Below are 10127 nucleotides of genomic sequence, written 5' to 3' on the forward strand. Positions count from 1 at the left end.
CTGACATCCTCAAACAGATCCTTCCAAGACCACGATAATTAAGAGGAAGAATAACAAATGTTGGCAATAATTGTTTGCGGATGCCCCCAGTCAATTTAATTGAGAACTGAGTTCTATGACAAGGTTGTTGAACATGAACAGATAACAGGCAAATTATTTTTATTATGGAGAAGGATACCAGCCATGGTAACAAAAGGCATCATAGGTGATAAGTAAAGCTTGCTCATCGAAAACATGGTGATGTCTCCTCTCCTTAATGATTCAACATCAAAAATTACTCTAGCAGCTCTAGGAATTAAGCTTCGAGCTCTAAGTGCACGTGAGGCTTTTATTAAAATGGATGAGTTAGAGATACCATAAGAAAATTAGCCTAGATAATTTACTACTTTAACTTCAATAAACATGGAACTTTGAACTAAACAAATCAGTTCAATTCTGCAGAAATTTTCTACTGTGGCCCTGTATCTCCAAGTGATTTTTCTTCTTGGAAATCACATCAAAATGGACCAGATACCTACACAAGAGAGAGGCTAATTAAAAACATAATTTTTGCCCATATTAAAAAAGGAAACCTTTCAGCCACTCAGCTGAGAAGTTTCAGCAGGATGATTCTCTGGACCAAGACGCTGAGACCTGCCATCTCACAAACAGACATTTTTTCCAATCTGCCCAAATCTGCCCAATTTATTAAGCCTTTGAAAAAAATCTTGCTCTACACGTGTTCAGTGCAGATTCCTTAGGTTTGTCAGACACACCACATCTGTACCTTTTCCTTCACTGTACATCCTTCCTTTTGCCACATTTGCCATCCTTCATCCTGTTGCTGCAAAGCAACCTCTGCTGCAAAAGAGTTGTCATGAGTTTAAAAGCTCTCCTTGGGTGTTTCAATGGTACTTCTCCACACACGCAAGGGGGAGTAACTACTCTTGCATTTGAGCCACTTGGTTGGGATTCAAGGTGTCTGGGGGTACTCCTTAACCTGCCACAGCTGTGGTGGCTGTGCTCCATGGACCCTGTCATCCTGACTCTCCTTTTCTTTACCCTCGTACCACAGGACTGACAGTCTATTCCCCCTAGTCCTGCGCCTGCTGCGAGTTTAGATAAATAAAAATGTGTTGTGTTTTTAAGGGAGTAAAAATACATTAAATTCAAGGGGTTTATATATAATCTCCACATGAACATCTGGAAGCAGATGTTTAGAATCCCTTAAAACTGGATGTTTAGGGCAGGGGGAAAGGGCAACTGGGATCCTACCAGGAGGTGTCCAAAGGCAGACAGAGGCCTGTATGCACACACCCTGTCTCTGCTGGGGGGTAAACCGGGATGTCCACTGAGCAGGCTGGTCAGACATGTAAGAACAGCTTCTTTCTGAGTGTCCTCAGCATCATGCAGTCCTATGGGCCTAGAATAAAAAATACATGGTAGTCCAGAACTTTGTTAGAAGGGGGAATATCTTTTATCAAATCGTATATTAACATTGAAAACAAAATCAAACTAAAACAAGAAAACTTGCAGTCTTTCAAGAACTTCTACATGTCTGACAGAAAGGTAGCAGACTCCCAGTACAGGTTGGAAGGAATTATGCTAGCTTGATTATTTTAATCTATAAAATAGTTTGAGAGAAAAGAGTGGTGCTCCTACCTCTCCCTACACAGTCTACATTTTATAGAACTGCGACTACGACATAGTATATAACATGCTGTGCATTTGAAATATGTTTATATGAGGCTCCCACAGAATAGGAAAGCATCATGTAGCGAGGAACAGAGTATTTTTATACACATGCCAGAGGCAACGGCTGGCCTGGGGGGGACCGACAACTTCTGAGCATATAGGTGCATGGTTTTCATCCTGGTGTTGTCCTGCAAACAAAGCAAGTTGTCCCATACAAAATCAGACAAGTGAGTTTCCAGCTACAGCATCTTTTTTTCCCCCTACTCTACTTTTCCTGTGGTATTGAGAGACCCAGGGCAGCAATAGGCTCTTTACACCCAGCCGACTTCAAAACAGTTTCTATCTCGGATTACCAGAGTCTGCAGAATTCAGCTGTTTTGAAAGCAGTCAGAGGTCACTGCAAATCAGCAGTCTTTGAAAAGTAACCTGTCAAGGCATCCACTTCTCATGGTTTACCACATCTATCTAAACATATCTATACACAAAATGGATGACGTCTCCTGCTGCCCTTTCGAATAGTTTAGTGTAAGACCTCTCTGTTTTCTCAGCCTTTGTACTGCTCTGATACACAGGGCCAGCCGGCAGTTCCAATTAAAAGAGCAGAGGAAAAAAAGAGTGGGTAGATCTTCTTCCAGATGGCTTTGAAGAGACATCAATCTGCTACAGAGGTTCACAAGACCCCAGACAAGTAGTTAGATAAATCAAGACTATGCATTAAGGCTAAAATCGCAGCATTACATCAAACCCAAATGTTTTTTCAGTATATTAATTACCACAGCAATTTGGCTGACTAGAAAAGGTGAAAGTGTAAACTTTAACTGAAGAAATCAAGGACCATATTACCAAGTTTTAATACTTTCCCATTATTCCTGTTATATGCTAGTTAATCTTATTGTCACAATCCTCTGATGTATCCAGCAAATGTGCACCTGTACACACATACATGGAGTGCGGTCTATCTGAGAGAAAGGCGGGGTAAAGAGCACAAGCCAGTGTGCTCCATCATCACATGTAGCGGTTAAATAGCTGCACAGCATCCTCCCTGCAATGACTGCATCCTCTCCTGTCTCTCTATCCTCTCCTGATCAGTTGATGCCAACACAGGAATGTCTCTTCTGGCACTGGATTTTGAAGGTTAGACCTCCAGCAGACTGAGAAGTAAACAGTACCCTGAATCACTGTCTTTTGAAATGGCTGAACTTGCCATGGCCATGGATAGGCTAGAATGAAAGTTTGTGAAATTCCCCTGCACAGGACAAATGTGAGGACACTGAAAAAAAAAAGAAAAAAAAAGAAAGAAAGAAAGAAAAAAATGTTCCATGTTCCTGCAGGAATGACATGATGCTGGGGCAACTGCTAACCATAATAGCTTGGTGGCTTTGGTAGAGCATAGCATGGATCGCCCCATCCAAGCATCACATTTCCTGCACTCATTTATACCAACAGAAAACCCTCTGCTCAGAAATAGCACGGATACTTTGTGATCATCAACACTGGTCTGTGAAAACATGAACAGAGAATGTCAGGATAGAAAGGAGGAATTTGCAGACCTCGGCGCTTCCCAAACCGTGTCTGCACCCGCTGCTTCAGCGAGTGGCTGGGGGAGAGCAGCGGCAACCACACAAGCAGTGGGAGCCCGGGAGGCCCTGCTTGACCCCGGGTTGCCCTCGGGGAGCTCGGAGGTGGAGTCTGATTCTGAGATCCCCCCATGGTGAGGCCATTTCCCCACTCCATGCAGGCTGCTGCAGCCGCTGGGGAGTTCCTGCTCCAGCAGTGAGGGCAAGGGGTGAAGGGGGCTGGTTGCTTTTGCAAACACGGTTAACAAAATGTTGATATTATGCTTAGCCGTTGTCTCCTTGTCACTAGTCACTTGCAGTTATACGTCCAGATGTTAAAAATGCCATCACGAGGCAGAGCTGATGAACTCTGCTGTTACTCTTACGGTCTTCTACATATTCAGGAGGTTATGTAGCCTCATGGGACTGTGACCGTGTCTAGAGAGGGGAAGGGGATGGCTTTAGGTTTTATTCAAACTTCAGCACTTTACCTCTACATGGGAACTTATTTCATTTAAGACATCCTGGGGTATCCAACCTATCCTCAAGAAGACCACAGTTCTCCCTCAGGTCCTGTGCTGTATTTTTCAGCCCTGTGTGGACATCCCATTCTGCCCAGGGCATTTCAAATGGCCCTGGGCATTCATGCTTCAGCAAATTAGCTGAGTTGGCAATGTTCTCCTCTTGTCAGCAACTTATATCACATGCTGGTGGTGTGGTTGGCAAAACACAACAAAACTCACAGGGAAAAACTTAGTGATTTTATTGCAGGATACAAATGGAAAGAGTGTGATTCCCCTGGAAACTATGTTATTCTATCGCCTAGGATTTATAGCCTGTGCCTAAACTACAGGTGAGAAAAGTTGTCTTCTATAAAGCCACTGAAAGATGGGCATCTCCCATCAGGATATTCTGACTCAGATACTCTAAAACATTTCTTTCTTCTTACTCACACCTTTGGAAAAAAATTGAGAATCCAGATAATAAGACTGAGAATAAAAGGCCTCCTTTTAGGTAAGGTTATGTACTGTTTATTGCAGAGTAATTTAAAGCCACTGAAGAAGTTAGTAATTTAAAATCACATTAGGAAAAAAATTATTTTCCCAAAGCCTAAGTTAGACCCGAAGGAAAATACTTTTTTTTGGCACTTCAAGAAGTGCCCTGTAGCTCTCTTTAAAGCTAGTTTTAGGTCCTTTTCTAGGAAAAAATAAGATAAAATTTATAAACTGATAAATACAGATCTGGTCATGTTTTAAATTTAATTTAGTCGGACTTTGTGTCTTTAAGGGGTGAGTGACTCCAGAGGAAATCTCATCAAAGACAGTCATTTACTGGAAAGAGTAACAGAGTAAAAATTTCCCAGTATGGTGCTCCGTCATGAGATGAAAAAGAGAGTATCCAATCTGATCAAGCTCATCTACTGGACATAAGGCTGGGTCCACAAATCCTCCAGTTCTTCTTTGGTCCGTTTAGGCTCAAAGTGTCCCTAGAAAGCTATGAGGCTCACTCTTTGTCTGTCTAATCTTTCGTCTGAATAGTGGAAGGCTTTGGATTAACCACTAAAAACCCAACATGCAGCTGATGGTTGGTTTCCCAGCTCCACTCTTGGGGGCACTGGTTTACAATGCTGTCCCTCAGATACTCACAGCCATTCAAGAGACTGAGACACAGTCTTGTGAAGGACATCTGTGACAATCACTGTTTGTCTTGAATGCTACAAAATATAAGGAACTATACAAGCATTATTCTGAAGAAATTAATTTTTTTATATATAAATAGCAGTGAGAATCCATACACGGTACGTGTATAGGTCTACTAAGTTATCACAGGCTAAAGAGGGAACCTTCTCCCAGGTCCTTTTCCCAGATTAGGACCAATTTCACACCCAGAAGATGCTGCCCCCAAAATGCCAACACTGACAGACATATTGACACTTCAGCATTGATAGGGTTTCAATACTCTCCAGGTGGGCTATTTTCATCCCAAACTAGCAGTGTCTGCTCAAGAATTAAAGAGATCTAGATAGACTTACCACCTGTCCCGCTCCACTGGGCTTCAAGGCTGATAGAAGGGGGTCAGCAAGTGTCGGTGTGCTCCTGCGTCAGGGTACCCAGTCTGTAGCTGTTTTATATCTTTGAAGACAGATGTGCTTCCCTTTGTTTTACTATCTTCTTGCCTAATCATCCATCTGTGAGAAAAGAGGATATTATGAAGATACAAGTTACAGAGTAAAAGTTATGGCCTGTATTATTTAAGAAGTCAGACCTGGTGATCTAGTGGCCCCTCCCGGCCCTGAAATCTGGAGTCCCTTCTGACTGACACAATCAATTCACTTACTGGAGAAGCCTCTGGGCCTAGGCTGTTGGCTCATCTTTTATACTGTTCTGCACTAATTGACAATAATGAAGGTATGTGTAGTCTCCACTAGATCACGTGTTTTAAGACAACTTCAGAGTAATCATAGCAGTATGGATGTCATCAGCCTATAGACTCACTGTCAAAAATGAAATGAGACCAACTTTATGTCATTTTGCCTCATGTTCAGTTCCTAATTTTCTGGATGAAAATTTCCTTCTGTAAATAAGTCATCTTCCATAACAAGCTGAAGGTACAAATGCTCATATATATCTGTGCAATATTCAGCCTGACAGAAAATTCACTAAGTTCTCTGATAGCTAATTATTAACCCAAAATTTCAGATATAATGTTTTGCAGGCATAAAGTGATGCTGAATTGAGTGCAGAAGGTGAGAAACAGAGTATCTTCTAATCCTTCCCCATCCAGTTCTCCATTGTCATATTTACTTCATTCCACTGGGAGTAGCTTTTCTCGGGGAAATATCTGCAGCACAGAAAATATCCCTAGCAGGATGAGAGTGGCTGCAGTGGCCAACCTTGCTGCCTCATAATAATCTGTGTGATTGACCTATCATCAAATATCAGTGGGACAAGGCATCTTGCCTATTCTCTGTTTCATACAGGTGATATGGAGAACATGAAATTAAACTAGAGTTGCCTTCAGGCTAGCCTCCAACCTCCATGGATAGTTTTCTAGGCGGAACTAGAGAAACAAAAAGCTATAAAAGAAAGATATAAAAAAAAAGAAATAATACTAATCAGCCAATGAATTTTGATACAAAGTGTGTACAACACTTCTTCCACCTGCATTGTATACTTTCAGTACTCTGAAGGAAAGGCCAAAAGGGAAGTAATAAAAACGCCCTTGGGTACTAAGAAATTGGCTCATAAAATAACTACAGTAACAATGTTGATTATTAGCTTTACAATACAAGATAAATATAAATGGAGTATATCCTCGAACTAGCAATATACGAGGAATCAATCTCAATAAAAACAACTGATAGGATAAGCTATTTGGGAAGCAGATAGCAGCCCGGACTGGCTTAGAAACATTAGCCTGTGCTTCTCTGTAGTGATTGATGTCTTCTCCTGCCAGATGACACTGAACTTCGCAGAGAGTGAGGCTTGGAGGGAGGTATTTGTAATGCCTGTCTGTAATCTCCAGAAGCCTTATGACTTCTGTGAAGGATAAATGCAGAAATATCTGTATTTCAGCTAGAAGACAGTCTCTGCTAAAACAGAAATTAAACATATTTACAAGACAGTGAGTTATGATAGAAACCTGACCAGGCATTTCTCAAAGTGGCTGGCATCATCTGCTGACAGAACCACACTCAGAAAGCCAATCTTCAAACCTATGATGGGAAGCATGGATGTTATCACAACACAAAAGTGCGAGAATTCAGATTTTTTTCCTAATCTTTTTCCTCTGGCAAAATTAAAATGGCTTTTGATTTTCTTTTACTTTGAAACAAGGCTAATGGTCATATTTTTGAAGGGAGAGGTAAAGGTGGAGTAATACCAAATTTGATTTCATTGCAGGTCAATTCATCATTGATCTTTGCTCACCTGGGCTGCTATGACACCTCGCTGATCTCGTCACTCAAACATGTCTTCCTTTTACTCACTTCCCCAGCCAGACTGCCTCTCATGTGCTGGCTGTGGTCTCCTTTCCACTTGATCTGACATGGAGCAGCTTGAAAGATGGCTGAACCAAGTGCAGCATGGGACACAAATACCCAACGGGAGACCTGTTGAAAAATGGCATGAGTCACGTCATTTCTTGTTCCTTGTGACAGAGAAAAGTCCCTAAGCTTCTGCTTGAGTTCACATCCTGGTCATAATTTCCTAATCATTCAGGGTGATGTCATGGGTAAAAAATGCATGAGTGACTGAAATTAAATTGAAGGCTAGGCTGTTCCTTGCAGTGTTACTTCATTACTAGAGAGGGAGAGGGAACACAGAGGGGTTTTTTCATTTATCGCTTATGGTATCCTTATTTCTCAAGACAGGAAGGTCAACTTTTCCACAGCATCCTGCTATGCTGCTCTCCTTCAAGACATTAAAATACACCTAGAAATGTACCCTCTGGGCCTGCCTAGTGAACCCTTCCCTGGCTCCCAAGGTCCTTGGAACAGAGAGATTCATTATCTATCCCAATGCTGCAGGAAAATGGTCACCACAGGCTCAACTCAAATAGTTCTTTGCCCAATGCAGCTATTAAAAACCAATTTGTTAAATAGTATGACTAGGAAAATGCTTAAACAGGTCAGTTCTAATTTTTCAGGAGGGAAGGAGGAATATCCTTCAAAGATGGTACATAAAGCACATAAGAAGACCTGATTTTAACCAGATGGCTTTTCAGTCTCAGGTAATTGTTATGATCAAGACACTATCTTTCTGAGGCATCTCCAGGACAATTTCTGTTCCAAGCACAACCAAATTATGTAGAAACAGAAGGCTCTATCCGTGGCAGGTGAGATTCACAACCCGTTTGCATCATTACTAAGACCACTAAATGTAATGCTATGCTGACTTAAGGGAAGTATAACAATGACAATTATGATTTAAGAACATAACCCTAATTACATTAAAATAAAATAATAATAACATCATTAATAAAAAGCCACTTCTGAAGAGCAATTTTCATTCAGAACTAATTTGCCTGTTCTGGGCAAAAGTCCATCCTAATCGTGCTGAAAGTCAATACATTACTCCGACTTGAGGCAAAGGCACATCAATTCTTGACAGCTTCTGCAGATGCTCTGTCCTTCTGCAAAAAAAAAGCCCTTTAGTATTCGGACAGAGTGATTTGCAAAAAGGGTTTTGTGTCACAGCTATTAAATAAAGTATAAATTCCCTCCATGGAAAATGCAGTCATCCTCTATAGCAATCTAGTTCTCCCTTTCATGCATGAAATGTATCTCTAACTTGATACAGAACAGTCAATGGCTTGAGTGAGTGCTCTTTATGTGGCAGAAGCTTTCCATTTTCTGTGTTGCATTTTTAAAGCTCTGCAGACATTTTACCACAGGGCTCTGGCACATGAAGTGGGTTTGTGGTTTCACTGGGTTTGTTATTTCAACCACTTACAACAAGGCTAAACAAAGTCACCAGTGTCTTCCCTTAAGAAGAAAAGTCTGATCAGACCCATGGTCTATTATACGCCAATTCCATGAACTAGCAGTCTAGAAAAAGCAGCTACAGGGGAAAACCAGAAGTTTCATCTTGTCTGCAGACAGCGGTCTGGGCAGCGTTCTCCAGAAGCCCATGCTTTGTCTGCCCTGTGTGGCTCTTGGCCACTCAGGGGCAGACCCCCAGACAAGGCAGACTTTGGCATGACCTTGCAACCATTCCTGTGTCCTGATGGGAATTAAGTTTATTCAGAGCACATCACTATGCTGGCATATGCCTGTCACAGCATGTCTGTATGTCTTAGCTTCCCAGGGCACACAAAGCAACAAGGCTGAGAGATTTCTGAACGAGTTCCTCCTCTCTCCTTAGCTTTGCCACTTCATCTTCCTTTTTTTTTCATTACATCAAGAATGTTTCATTAACATTTTGCATTAACATCAAGAATATTCTCTTTCACATTGTACCATGGCCCCAGCTGTGGTAACAGAGTGAACAACCTTGGCCAAGTGGCCGCAGAGGTAGATGTCATAGGCACTGGAACCCCATGGCTCCCAACCTCAGCTAGACCTGAAGAGTTACTGAAATGCTAACTCCATCCTGAAAGCACATTTGCTAAGGCATAAGGTGCTTTCCAAATCAGGCAAGCCAGATCCTGTTCCCAGACAAAAGAGTCTGGAGTCTCAGTATACAACATTTCTATGAGAAAAACAGGGAGAATAGCACAGGGGGTTCACATCTGTGACTGTTTGCTCAACTATTTTGGTAATGAACCTCACGCAGAATATAATAAATATACACTTCATCTCATCTTAATAGAACCCATCCCAGAAAACATATTTTCATAAAAAAACCCAAAGTTAGAATTCTCTTTGGTAAGAACACTCTCAGAAGGTGGCAGAGCTAATGCTGAGATGTGGCTGCAGCATGGCTTAATTTTTTTGTGTCGCATAGGTAATAAATTATTCTTTCTACTTTAGAACATAGATATATTTGCTAAATAGCTTCATATCCATTCAAGTCACATATCACCCCAAGGCTCTTAAACATAACAAATATTTACGATTTAAGTCACATCTCCCAAGTTAGATTATACTGCTTTTATGCCTAGGCATGAACTAAAAGAGACCAAAATACTCTTGCAAAAGAAAAGCTACAGGGATGCAGTAAGGTTTCTGAAGTTTTATAAGTTTAAAAAAAAAAAGAGAAAGTAGACTGAGAGTGGAAAAACATCTTGTCGATATAGTAGCCAAGTTAAACCAGATGCTGCAAGGGTAACTTACCATTAGAAATCCCAGAGGTGGTTCTATTTACCAGGGAAGGGATGGAAGGGCTAAGGGAAATTAATATTAATTGGGTTTATTTAGCTTGGCCATTGGCCACAAAGTTCAGATAAAGTGCATTT

At 41.3% G+C, this 10127-nt stretch overlaps 1 long non-coding RNA gene across 1 annotated transcript; it reads right to left on the minus strand.

Annotated features, from left to right (window-relative positions):
• Positions 1-1297: 1297 nt before the first annotated feature.
• On the minus strand, positions 1298-9205 carry LOC108501697. Its single transcript, XR_001876262.1, has 5 exons — positions 9190-9205; positions 8306-8363; positions 7160-7341; positions 5263-5418; positions 1298-1402 (listed from the first exon to the last, which is right to left on the minus strand). It is a non-coding gene; the product is annotated as an uncharacterized LOC108501697 (long non-coding RNA).
• Positions 9206-10127: the final 922 nt, after the last annotated feature.

This window comes from Lepidothrix coronata, unplaced genomic scaffold (assembly GCF_001604755.1).
Source record: "Lepidothrix coronata isolate B3197 unplaced genomic scaffold, Lepidothrix_coronata-1.0 Scaffold106, whole genome shotgun sequence".
In the NCBI taxonomy this organism is placed as follows: Eukaryota; Metazoa; Chordata; class Aves; order Passeriformes; family Pipridae; genus Lepidothrix; species Lepidothrix coronata.